Here is a 15000-nt window from a genome sequence, read left to right as displayed (position 1 = left end):
CAGATATGGAGATTTATCCCTAGACTTGGGGATTTTGGGTGTCTGGTGGGGATACTCTATAAATTTCTATGAAGAAGAAACAAGACGAGAAAACCTTTATATTGTTACAATTAGTTTGCTTGCACTCAAATGAAGTATAGAGAGTAATTTCTATATTAGTAAAATTACAGAATTAGAAGAAAATATATTTGTGGAAATGCTGATTTTTGGATTGTTTTGGGGATTTTTTATCATGAGCTTTGGGGATTTTTAGACTAACCCATCTAGCAACACTGCAGTAAAAGTTAGTAAAGATTGAAATAGGTAAGGTAATGTATTGTGCCGCTGCTAACATGGGAGATAACGTAATTGGCTATGACGTCATCAAGGGGGGCTTATTTCGCCCAGAATCTTTGCAGCTACTTATAGTAGTCAAATGTTACAGCCCTTTTTCAGCGTCTTCGATCAGGGGTACATGTATATGAACCAACACTGAAGGAAAGATATAAGGCAGAATTTGATAACGGCACCCCCTCTCCCCCAAACCAAAAAAACCTATCGAGGCTCAAACTGCAACTTTCAAAGCAATGCTTCAAATAAGACTCCGCATGTTTTGTTCTCTATGTACAGACTAGTGTACGTGTTCCGTTAAAATTGACGGCAATACTTACAATGTATCTAGTACATTATGTTGCTCTTCCTTTTTTTCTTTTAAGATTTTTATATAGTCAAATGTGGAGTCTAATTCCCGTAGACTACATTTATCACAAACATACAAATAAATTCACATATATAAATTTTACCGACACAGCCTTAGCAACAACAAGAAAAAAACATATGCTACTTAGTTGAAAGTATCGGGGCACATATAACCCTAAAACCATAGATGTATCACACCAGCTTCGTCAAAAGAACTTTCTTAAAAACTAGTGAACTAAAAAAAGAATCGAACCTACCTGTTTAAGGCACAAGTAAAGGACGGTTGATGCAAGGCGCTGCGAAAGCAGGATATCGGACCAGAGCAAGCGTTGAGGTGAGATTTGAGTGGAAGGTGGGCCGGGCTGCTTCAGCGAGTCGGTCAGGGAACGAAGAAGAAGAAAATCACTCGGGTCGGTGTCTTTTTAAGCACTCCTCAGCAACACCTGCAAAAGGACAAATGCAAATACTTATAGAAAACGAGAATTTCTCAGAACTTACCGTTCACTCAGTGATGCTATTTATGTATATTTAGAATAAAGAGGAAGAGATTTGGGGAGTGTTGCAGAGAGAGAGAGAGAGAGAGAGAGACTACACACACACATATACATATACATAATATATATATATATATATATATATATATATATATATATATATATGATATTGTATACATATATTCACTACACACATACAAAAACACACACACACACACACATATATATATATATATATATATATATATATATATATATATATATATAGATATAGACTGTACACACACACACACACACACACACACATATATATATATAATATATATATATATATATATGTATGTATATATATATCGTTTGGCTGTAAAGAAGCAAGTTGATATCTATTATTGTGATATATCTATTGGAAGGAGAGAGAGAGAGAGAGAGAGAGAGAGAGAGAGAGAGAGAGAGAGAGAGAGCATGTCGAAGAAATCGAACACGGGATGTTAAAAGTAATGTAACAAAGAGGCAGGATGACTCCACCACTTTCACACGTCTAGTCGGAAAATACGCCACACTGCTTGTACTCTTCTCCTTTTGTTATCATCATCATTATTATTACTACTACTATTCTTACTATAAAAATGCTTAAATATGAAGAGATTCACAGGCAAGAATGCAAAATGAAAAAGCTCAATAGCCTGGTCCTTCTTGGTCCTTGCTTGATGGAGAGGGGGCGTGGGCGCTAATCATATGTAAATAGGGTCAGTCTCTAGGGCTTTATCCTGTCCCTTTTGCCTTTGCCACTTGTAAGCAACCATTAAACCTTTAAGTGAAGGTTTGGCAAACACAGAGGTTGAGAGGTTAATGCAATCTCTCTCTCTCTCTCTCTCTCTCTCTCTCTCTCTCTCTCTCTCTCTCTCTCTCTCTCTCTCTCTCTCTCTCTCTCTCTATATATATATATATATAAAATAAAGAGCATGTATCTGGCTACATACTTACATACACATATACTGTACACACACACATATACATACACACACACACACATATATATATATACACACACATATATATATATATATATATATATATAATATATATAATATCAGAATGCACACTGAAAGCACGATCTCCTACAATTTGACCAAACTACCACATGATAAGGAGGGGTTGAAGAGGGATGAATCTGTGCGTGTGCGAGCGTGTACTATCTAAATATCTAGTCGTCAAATTTGAAGAGTCGCGTACACTAGTCGAGTGTATATGTGTACGTATGTATGGACATATTGTAAAGGTATTTTTTATTTGATAGATACACTTAAAAGCTTCCTGACGAGCTATTCACGATAAAATCTCCCAAGTTATAAATTTGACAAGTGGAAAGTTTATAACCATTTGGCATCAAACACTCAGCTTCTTCTCTGTTTACAAACCTCGCCTTTATTATGACTAGAAACATAATATCTCATTGCTGAAGACTGAAGTAGTACGTCATGGCTGTGTTTAGGTTACAGCTATTATTATAGTCATAACATTATTAAAAAAAACATGTAATATTATATGTCTTTAACAAAAATAATCCTCATGATGGGAAACTAGTTTATAATACAAGACCTCTCAAAATAAAAATCTTTATGATGGTAAACAGCATTATTGTTGTCATTGTTTATGAATTATAATTTGATGTACATGCATAAAATGTCAATTAATAATAATGACAAAACAAATAATAATGATGATAATTATGATATTAATAGTAAAAGGAAATATTATAGATAGATATATGTATAAATGTCAATTGATAATATTACTGTAGAAATAATAATGGTGATAAATATCTAATAGTAAAATGACATAACACAAACAGAATTTTAATACTGAAGACCTAGGAGGAAGGAAGAGAAGAGAAATCTGAAAGTGCATACTTGATTCAATGGAAAAAAATTACGAACAATAAATAAACAACAAACAACTCACTAAGCGAAGGGCTATAAAAAGAGCAATTGTACCAATGACTATTAATTTACTGATGGTGTTCAAAGTGATAAGCCTTTTATACGGTCTTAATTATGTATGATTCAAGTTAGTCCTCTCATGGTTGGCCACCATTAAATGCCAGTATCAGATATGACGCAAGGTAATCTGGGCTGACAACTTAATCCCAACTTCGTAATCCATCAATGGACTACAACGAGTGGTAGTATTGGTAGTTGTGGTAGCCTATTGGAAACGTCCCTGCATCGTTATCTCCTGGACGGAGATTCGAGACCATCTTAATATCCACCATCATTGTGACCTAGGGATGGGTTTTTTTTTTTTTTGGGAGACCCTGTAAGTCTACCTATTGAGTCATCAGCGAGCCATTGCCTGGCCATCTCTGAGGTGGCCAAGGGGGCTTGGGTGCTGATCATACGTATATATGGTCTGTATATTGTCACCGTCCCTTACTTCTCTCATTAATTAGCGACCTTTAAACCCTTTAAATGTGTGTAGCAATAAAATATGTCCAAAATAAGACAACGATTGTGAAGACGTAAAATATCTTTCTAAATGTTTCGTTGGCAACATCACACGAGTTCATCTTGAGAGAAAAATAAATAAACATAACCTCAAGTGTAGAACATGATTGGATCGCTTCAATGATTCTCTATGAATAACTCCATCTTGAAGAATTATTTGTGGGCAATGGACTTTGAAATGCTTCCTAGGTTACATTGTAAGACAATGGTGGTCCTTTACTAAAGAACGCCAGTTCGAACTCCCTAACAGTTAAAGGACTGGGAGGATACTCTACCTACGGAAGAGCAGGAGAAGCAAGTCCTTCATTCGTATGATTGAGGCTAATCAGTCAAAAGTAGGTTTAAATCAAACAGATGCAAGTTGCATAACCTAAGTTTAAATGTTAAAAATACACCTAAATTAGTCATTTGAGTTCAATGGTAATTTTAAATGGTCCTTCATGTACAGTCCAATGGCAAGATCAAAGCCAGTTTAACTGATGGAAGTCAGCATATACTATTGTTAATCAATGCGAAGGTATTCATATTATTCAAGTATCATAATTTATAGATTAATGACAAAAAGTCGACCTCCACATGTCAGTACGAAACTTTAAAAGCCAGATAACAATTGAGCACAACAAGAAAGCCTTGTATAGCCAGGTAAAGTTACTCTGATAATAGCAGGGTTTGAAATTACGATATTAAATTAAAGATGCTTATCATGAACTTCCTAGAACAGGGTAGTCTAACTTCATTGATATCTCGGACCACTTCAAGTATAAACAGTTACATGGGGGGGGGGGATTTAAAAGATAAATAGAAAAATGATATATATATATATGTATATATATGCATATACACACATATATATGTATATATTGCATATATATATATATATATATATATATATATATATATATATATATATATATATATACACACACACATTATCATTTAAGAACTAAGGCCAGAGCAGGGCCTACTCGTAAAATAAAATTAATAATAGCAAAATCTATAGAAATATATGTCAATAACTGTTGTGAACGAATGAAGAAGTGGTTGTTATCTGTGCTTTGCAATGAGAAGTGTAGTTAGGATGCTTTTTCTTATTCAAGGGCCTCCATATCAATAACAAAGTTAGTAGTGACAAGCTTAAGACACACTACCAGAGATTGATGGTTTTGGAATTTACTAACTTCACACGAGTATATAAAATGATGTTTTCACATATTCTGTACTATCAAACATAGAACGTAGCTTAAAGGCAAAGTCTCTCAACTTGAGGAACACGTCCTTACAAACCAACTTCAGAAATTTTGCTTTTCAATTTTTTTTTTCTTTTTGCAAACAACGTTGAATCAAGCTGAAGTTTTGGTAACTGTGCCTCCACATTTAATTCCATTGTGTTATTATATAACAGAAGATGGGGCATCAGTTTCTCGAAGTCGCTAAATCTATTTCCATATTCAAGAGATAAACTTTAATTTATTTGATAAAGCATGAAAAGTCTGACTTTCTGTCATGGAAAGTTTGCACGATCATTATTTCTCAAGTAAGTACTGAATAGTAACAGCTTATTGTGAAAAACATCAATGTATCCAACAAGTTGAGAAGCATTTTGTTATGTGCCCTGTATGCCTCAGATTAAGTACATTAAAGTAGTTACTTATGACAGAAAAGCTAAAGCAAATCAGGTCTCTACCTTTTAGCGGGGCTTCGTGCAATTCTGGTATTGCCAAGCTATTCATGTTGAAGAAAGAAAAGATTATCTTTTCCAGCACTAATCCACCTGATACTTAAGTGTTGGGGTACATCACTAAATTCTATATTTACTTCTTCAAAGAAAGATATAAATTTTCTGTGTCGTTGAGATTTATTACCACCTCTGATTAAATTCACTATCTTTACCACACTCTTAAAGGCATTACTCATCTGTAATACAATGCCACATAATGTTTCTTGGTGGATAATGCAGTAGAGTAAGATACAATTTTTCTTCAGTAAACCAACCAGTACCACATTACTGCCAATCAAAGCTCTTGCACCATCTGTTGCAATGCAGGAGCATTTTAAAAATCCTCCACATTTGTTGACAACTGACTCAAGTGCAGCCTAAAATATCTGAGTCTTTTTAATTTTCAGTCATATTCTCGTGTAAAAAAAAAAAAACTCCAATATCAACTCTAAATATTTAACTATTAGTTTTTAGAGACGTGAGACCCGCATCAGCTTTCTGTTGAAGGTTAGACGTTGAAATTGCGTTTCTCGAACACGTGGAATACGTTTTTTATTCTTACTACCACTCAGCGACTTCAACTTAACCATCTCTTCAAGTACCACTAAAATCATCATCTATAGTATGGGTGTATACGAGTAACTGGCTGGTGTCACTTATATCTGTACTCCTCATATGAAGCCAATACAATTATTTGCAGTGTTTCCTTACATCTCTCAGATTTAATGGAAAATGCTCAATAATTACTCTTCTTGCAACTGTTGGTGGGTTAATGACACGCTTTCAAATTCCCTGAGTAATTCTAGATGATAATATTACCTTAAACGGCTAAGTGGTGGTATTTTGATAAACACCTGCTTTAATACAAGTACCAATGCTGTCTTAGCTTAGAGAGAGAGAGAGAGAGAGAGAGAGAGAGAGAGAGAGAGAGAGAGAGAGAGAGAGAGAGAGAGAGAGAGAGAGAGAGAGCTGTAACTAACCCATAAAATTTACTACTTCATATACAGACATAGAAACTCAGTATTTTTCGTGTACAAATTAATTTGTAATAGAAGGGATCGTGGGCCACATATAATCAACCGGCGGGTCACATATGGCCCGCGGGACTGTAGTTGAACCAGCCTGATCTAGAACACAATTTAAGCAAAATGCAATAACTGTCGTTATAGTTGAGCTAGAAAACGGCAAACCGCTATAAAGGTCCCTTGAAACCGCTGAAATAATTGTACTGAAGTGAGTACTTGGGGAAAAAAGAAAGTTACTCTATTACCAGAAACTGTAGATACTATATAATAAAATGTATACTTATCCATACTGAACTGAGGAACTGTTTCACAGTTAGATTAGAATTACTCAGTAAGAACTATTACCGCCTCTACATAGTTTAATTTTCAATTTTAGCAGTTGCACTACAGTGTAAAGTAAAGAGAGGTTGTCTAAATACATACGTAATGACAAAGGAATAGCTAAGCTGCCATAAAATTATCTTTACTGCAAATATCAAGTAAGGGGAAGAAGATAAATACTGGATTTTGGTTGATTTATGATTATCTGACGATACGAAAGATAAAAAAGAGAAGAAGCAGAGAGAAATAGGATACTGTTTCAAGTCTGGATTATATATATATATAGTATATATATATATATATATATATATATATATATACAAGAGAGAGAGAGGAGAGAGAGAGAGAGAGAGAGAGAGAGAGAGAGAGAGAGAACATTCATATGACTGAATATTTTCTACGACTGATACTATCTATAGTCTAAATTCATTTGAAAGCAAAAACGAAGATATTGCAAAAGCATGTACATGCATTTACACATCGTATTAAAAACTACAGCTGTTTCTGCGCAAAGTCTGTCGTACGAAATGTATATTTATCAATGCAGTTCGCTCTCCAGTATATGTTAACTAGACAAATTTATAACTTCAGTAGTACAGGCGAATTCATTCAATTTCCCCATCATTCAAAACAGCTGTTGCTTTGTGTACACGCCTCAAGATTTGTTACATGCTTTTGTGGGACCAAAAAGTAAACATGGGTTTAGTGTTTAAAACAAACGGCCCAGGGGAGGTGATATTATTTTACAATACAGACTTTTATCAACTAATAGTCTGAGTCACTGCTACAAGAATTTTTTGTTTGTTTGTTTGTGTGTTTGATAGTTTGTTTGTTTGTGCTTTATCAAAGACCAATAAATTTGTGATTCCAGTTACTTTCGTTACTACTACTACTACTACTACTACTACTACTACTACTACTACTACTACTAGTAATAATAATAATAATAATAATAATAATAATAATAATAATACTACTACTACTACTACTACTACTAATAATAATAATAATAATAATAATAATAATAATAATAATAATAATAATAATAATACTTTGATAGAACAGTAAATTACTTTTGCCAGCCTCGTTAATTTACTCTACATTAAAACTAGAATTTACAAAGGAAAAAAGATACATAACAATAACTAATACTAATTTGTTGAAACATATACCAATCTACAAACACTGTTAGTTCACTCTACGATAAAACTAGAGTTTAGAATGAAAAAATAAACATACAAAATTACTAAATATTCTAAAATAAATAAGAAAAAATTATGTCTCTCTCCCAGCAAGATGATTAAACAGCGCTGTCATTATACAAATGATCCTTTACATGACTTAATTAGAGACACTTTTCAATGACAACTCTCGACACCTCCTATGATTACCAGTTAAGAGAGAGAGAGAGAGAGAGAGAGAGAGAGAGAGAGAGATTTAAAAAATTGTATCATTCATTGTATTCAAGATATCTTAGTTTATACTTCATCTCTCTCTCTCTCTCTCTCTCTCTCTCTCTCTCTCTCTCTCATAGATTTAATGTACCTTATTTCTTCTTAAAAAGGGAATGCATTAAAACCAAATTTAATTACAAACATACATGTATAATATATACTTCATATATATACATATATATATATATATATATATATACACACACACACATAACCACTCTCTCTCTCTCTCTCTCTCTCTCTCTCTCTCTATATATATATATATATATATCATCTTCTCCTACGCCTATTGACGCAAAGGGCTCAGTTAGATTTCGCCAGTCATCTCTATCTTTAAGCTTTTAAATAATTTTTCGGTGTCAAGACTTTAGGTTGTTGTATTGAGATATTGACATTGTTTAGGATTTTAGGGCAAGTTTTAATATTTATATCTATACAGTGTTAAGTGATATATATATATATATATATATATATACTGAAGTATCAATTAACACTCTATAAACATACCTAAAATCCTAAACAATGTCAATATTTCAATACAACATCCTAAAGTCTTAACACCGAAATATGAAAAGTAATTCTTCGGTAAGAACACCGATGAGAATGTACGGTCTATTTGACTACATGTTCTCATTGATACAGCAACAACAACAAACGTAGGAGTTTCTTGTCCTCTGCAGGTCAAAGGACTCGGACATGTCAATTCATCATCTGGTCTTTGGCCAGTTTTCATCACCACGCTGGCCATTCCGGATTCGTGATGGCGGGAGACTTTAGTATACTTGATCACAGCAAATCAACCTAGTATGAGTTCCCCTTACTAGTAAATCTTTGCTGATCACGGCGATGCATAAAACCCTTCACCACGTTAGGGTATCCCTATTCAGATACAGCTATTGACATTTATGGGAAATTACAACAAATTAGAAGTGACTGTAAAAAGGCAAGATGCCACCAGCGCTGCATCAACAGGGCATTCAACACTTCATGAGAGGGGCGCCACTCACGTTTGTCACGGTATTAGTGCCTTAGAATGCAACGCTGATTTCCTAAATATTATCAGGGGAGATAAACAATGACTCAGAGAGAGAGAGAGAGAGAGAGAGAGAGAGAGAGAGAGAGAGAGAGACTACTCTGACGTACTAATGTATGTGTATCTACAGTACGTCAGGGTACATCATAGCAATAGGTATACATAAATTGCAATCTTGTTTTGTCATAGAATAATAATAATAATAATAATAATAAAATACTCACTAGTTATATATACAAGGGTTTTATACTGATACACTCACTATTTAAAAGTTGCTCTAAATTCATATCTCAAACGTAAATCATTTGATTACCGATTCAATAATTCATCATTTAGCTAAAACGATAATTCACTCCAAGCCATTTAAGAATAAAACAAAAAACTAATTTAAGAAGACAGTAATTCTTGGCAAAGCAGCTACAAATGAATCATGAGCTTTTAGAGTTGGAAAAATTATTTTTTTTCTTTAAAATGACGTTTCTCTCTCTCTCTCTCTCTCTCTCTCTCTCTCTCTCTCTCTCTCTCAAATTTAGTGGCAGCTGCACCACCGTGACGAGGGGACTTTTTGCCGAGACATGTCCAACACCAGTTTATTAATTCCAAGATTCATTCTCCAACAGGTGTATGTAAGAGGCGGGGGCGGGCCAACGATTCACCTCCTAATAATTCTGACTTTTCTTTCTACTTCATACTGCTGCTATACCGAAATATGTTCCCCATGTTTAACATAGTACTGATTGAAAGTTAATTCAATTGGCCCACAATTAATTCCGTTTTTTCAGTCAATAGAAAATTGGTTAAACACACGCTTTTCAATTAATAACGATACAGCTGTTAGCAACAATATTTCGTATCAACATATTTACAATGAATTATTTACAATTATTTGTTAATTCTAGATAAATATTTAACACCACTCGAGTGTCTACCTAAATAAAATAAGACCCATTTAAGAATATCGTTACTTCTGACTAACCAGTTTTGTAATTGATTTGATAAACTCCCCCTCTCTCTCTCTCTCTCTCTCTCTCTCTCTCTCTCTATATATATATATATGTGTGTGTGTATGTGTGTGTGCGCGCGCGCGAGCGGGCGCCCATATACGTAATGGTCTATATACAGTCGGCATCAAAACTGATGATACAAATTTCAAAAGAATTTCGCTCGAAATTCACTAAGTGGCAACTACAACGCGTATCTCAAAACTTTTTTTTTTTCCTACATGCAAGCTCTATTAAGGAAAATAAAGCTAATATATGATGCACAAATATCAAATCTATGATATTTATAAGAATCATAAGATAAAATTCGGTAATAGTAATTATTTCAAACTACAGGAGGTTGGGCTCAAGATAAACTAAAGAAAGACAGAGCTGATGAGAACGGAATATGTAATGGAAGATGAAATATCATTGGAAGGAGAAAGGATTAATTAGGTACAATCATTTGAATTAGGAACTGATCTCTAAACAAGGTCTTTAGAATTGGAGTTTAATGAAAAATTGAAAAAAGCAAACCAGACAATGGCTAGGTTAAATAGAATTTTGGAAATCAAATAACCTTAAATTATACGTAAAAATCAGGCTATATAACAGTTTAGTGAGATCGGTATTACTACATGGACTTGAGTCGTGGTATGACAATGAAACAATATCCAACAGAATTTTAGATTTGGGAACAAAGCCCTCAGAAGAATATTGGGAGATAAATGGCAGGACAGGATTAAAAATAAAACTGTAAGAGAGATTACTCGAGTGCCACATGTGTATGAAATCATGATGAGGGGTAGATGGAGATGGTTTGGGCATGCTTTCCGCACTCCCCACGAGAGATTAATTCACCAAACTTTCAACTGGGCTTCACAAGGCACTAGAAGAGTTGGAAGACCCAGACCTACATGAGTGAGGACTATGAAGCATTAAGTATGAGATGACGAATGGAGAAGTATTGATTCAAAAGCTCAAGATAGACAACTGGCAAAATCTAACCGAGGCCCTTTACGTCAATAGGCGTAGGAGATGATGATGATAGTAATTGCTTCAAACTACAGAGAGAAACAATTTGAAATTTACATTAAAAACAGGAATACCAAGATTATCTATGTATATCTCGAGCAATGTGGAAACAAATATTTTAATATCCTAGAGTATTAATAAATATATTAGCGATGATGCATAAACCATGCAATAGCATATAAAACGAAAATCACCATAACCTTAAAACATAATCAACCACGAACGCAGCTAGATTCAACAGAGATGTTGAGCTAACCATGTATCAGATGTTAAATGCTCATGTAACCTGGATTTCGTTTTTTTCACATAAACTTGAGTTATTTATTTACTGTATATTTCAATGTTGAGATGCTAAACTTCTTTGTATTTTATCAAAAGAAATCATAATAATTTTCGATGCAACGCTATACAAGTAGAAGGTTAATTTTGAAATTACATTAAGCCAATGATTAGGGAGTCTTTCCTGATGCCATTCAATGTTGACCACTCGTTAACGCACGTAGAGCAGCATATGTTCCTACAAGGAAGTTTTTTGTTTTTGTTTAATAAACATCTATTGAATTAACATTGACCATTCGCTGAGAAATACCTTCTGTGACTGCGGTTAATTACTGATACTTATTATCATAAAGAGGAAAACAATAATCATAATAAAATATACTTACTGGCAACCCCACAAGATTTTTTTGCCATTTTTAGCATCAGTTTTGGCGCCTACTGTACCAGGTGTGATTAAAATCCTTTCGACCGTATTTATGGGGGAGCAGGGAGGGGAGAACTACTCTTTCAAAGCAAATGTGACAGACAGACAGACAGGCAGACAGATAGATGGAAAATTTTCCTTCCTTCACATACATTATATTCATCTGTTTGAAAGTCCCGATGTTACGATAAGCTTGACAGACGAAATGGAGGATAAACATACGGAAAGACGGGTAGGCTATACAAGCACACAGTAACAGTACACAGATGGAGAAATAGTAACCCCAAGAAAGGTATACAAGGATACAGTCAAACAGAGGAAAAAATGGCGCCCTCCCCAGCCCCCTATCATCTTGGAATTTTTCATTAGTATTAATATATGAATCACAAAGGAAATCTTTGAACGGTAAAGTAATCAGTCAATTAGTACACAGAGGAATAGAGGATGACAGAATATAAGTGGATTCAACGAAAAAACTATGGATAACTAATGCCATTAATAAAAACATATAGTAGATAGGTAATTCAATTGGCTTAAGAAGAAAGAGAAAAGGATTGAAGCACTAACCACAAAGTTTGATTGATAAGGATGATGACTTTTATTAACTTTTTTTTTTAATTTTATATAAATGTTGACATTAATGGCCTAAAATTCTCAAACATTTCTATGTGAACATCAGCAGAAAACGTTAGGAGAACAGACTGTTAAATATTAAGCAGACCAAAATTAGAACACCACCTGAAGTTCCAAAGAATGTAGACAAATTAGTGTAAGACGGCTGTTAATAGTGACCCTTCTTGGAAATAAGCTGTTCATGAACATTCTTCTAATGTAAAGAAGCCACTGAATAGAAAGTGCTTGAAAAATAAGCTCCCAGATCTGTTTTACAAACGGTAAACATATCACTTTATTCGAAGTGTATATTCAAATATTTTACATTGTAAACATTTGTATAAGGAAATAATTTCAATAAAAAATTAAACTGAATTTTCTTTTTTAACTGTAATTCAGAAAAAAAAAAATCCAGGCAGCTTTATATAATCAGAAATTTCTTTATGCACATTCAGGAATGAATAGCATTGAATGTTACAGTAGACAGACGAATTATATAACTGATATTGTTAAGTTGCAATATTTTAGAGAACTTTACCACGCAGAACACTATCTCTCCCAAAATATAATTTGCATGCATATATAATAACAATAAAGAAAATACTCAGAAGACTGAAATAAGAAAAGGCTTAAAACATTAAATATCTTTCATGAACTTCAATAGGTAACCAAATCAGTTTCTCTCTCACTTTGCTTTTATTTTTTTTTAAAGTTGGGAAACAAATCAACCACATTAAATATACGATAATAATTAAATAAAAGTGTTTTTTTTTCACGATTTAATTGATTTTGTGGGTACATGCATCAACCTGTGCTATACTTCCTTTTTTCCAGTTACACAGAATATAAAAATAGCAAGAAAACATCCAATACAGAAGATATGTGAATTCAGGATAAGTTTACATATCTCGTTTCTTAATTTATGGGTGGAGTCAGACCCCATTTCCATAATGCAAATAGAAATGTTCTTATTAGTAATTTTTTATGCCATTCAGAATCCCAGAGATGTAAGGCTGACAGATGGCGCTAGTGTACTGTAGGTTTACTTAGAAGACAAAAGAAGACATCATTAATATGATAAATTAGTGTACGTGACCTGTCAAAAATGACGGCTAAATAGATAAATATACCCCTTTTCTAACTACAATAACTACGGGCTGCAAGATTGCAAAAGCCCGTGTCTGGCCAAAAGGGCCAGGCAATCTCTACAAACAACTACAATCACTTTCACCGGAGTATGAGTACTCCCTCTCTCTCTATCCTCAGGACGAGGAGAGACAGTAGTTAGGATATATATATATATATATATATGTGTGTGTGTGTGTGTGTGTGTGTGTCCATAGCCAGGATAAAAGTAACTGAAAGATGAATACACATAATTTCATGCATAGCATAAAACATTAGAAGTTTGCCATCTGATGTAAAATCCTCTACAAGTGAATTATTTTGGTAAGAAAAAGAGCCAAATGCAGTGAATTTGTAAATAAGAGATAAGAAACATCTGTCATAAAAGTTTTCTGAAACTGAAGGAATTTCAGATCTGTAAAATGTTTTGATTAATTTTTTGGTCACAGAGATGAGGAATGTGATGAAGGAAGAACATATCTATTGTGTCTATTTGTTTTCTTCAGCGAAAGAGTTATGTTCCGCTACATGATAGAAAATAAAAAATCTTGAAGGAAGAAAAGGATGTAATGTTTAGGGCCTTTGGTGAAAGGAGAAGGAAAATGTCAACGCAAAATGGTAACAACGCAACAGTTAGAAAGAGGAATTCAAAAAACATTTTCAGGATCTAAAGTTTGGATGACTGACATTTTTTATAAATGGATTCCTGGCGTCATGTGACCTACATGTAACCTGTAAAATAAAATAAAAAATTCTATAGGATTTCGACTTGCGGATGCTAATGTTTTAAGATATTCTGGAGAGAGAGAGAGAGAGAGAGAGAGAGAGAGAGAGAGAGAGAGGATGACTCACTGGGTAAAACAGAAACCAAGGAGTAAGTAACCAATGTCTGCCTCAGCTTCACGGCTGAGCCATGCACCCAGAGACGCCAGCCACCCAAGTACCACACCCTCCCGCCCCCCTTCACCAATCCCCCGCCCACGCAAGCCTTCCTTCCCGCCCAGCCACCCTCAGACCAATTAACTCCCACCCTACTCTATACATTAATTACTAGAAGACTCTCCGTCATCCACCTGCCTTTGATTCATCATTTCAGGTAGACATCAACATCCCCCCCCCCCCTCTCTCTCTCTCTCTCTCTCTCTCTCTCTCTCTCTCTCTCTCTCTCTCCTGAACAACAGGAACTGGCTGTAGTTTTAAGCCATTGTCAGTTCCTTTAAAAGCTAGTATGTATATATACTGTATATATATGCATATATATCTGTATATATATACATATATATAAATATACGTATATATATATACATATATATATATAT

General features: G+C 34.2%; 1 protein-coding gene across 7 annotated transcripts in view; it reads right to left on the bottom strand.

Moving 5' to 3' along the window:
• The window catches only part of LOC137658688 (glutathione S-transferase 1-like), a 459350-nt gene that overhangs the window by 139759 nt on the left and 304591 nt on the right, over window positions 1–15000 (bottom strand). For all 7 annotated transcript variants that reach the window (XM_068393672.1, XM_068393671.1, XM_068393676.1 and 4 more), the window contains one exon: window positions 936–1121. The gene's annotated coding sequence lies outside the window, so the exon portion shown is untranslated. The remainder of the gene's footprint in view (window positions 1–935; window positions 1122–15000) is intronic.

Source organism: Palaemon carinicauda, chromosome 19 (genome assembly GCF_036898095.1).
Source record: "Palaemon carinicauda isolate YSFRI2023 chromosome 19, ASM3689809v2, whole genome shotgun sequence".
Lineage (NCBI taxonomy): Eukaryota > Metazoa > Arthropoda > Malacostraca > Decapoda > Palaemonidae > Palaemon > Palaemon carinicauda.
The sequence above is the reverse complement of the archived record's forward strand: the minus strand, read 5'-3'. Positions and strand labels throughout refer to the sequence as shown.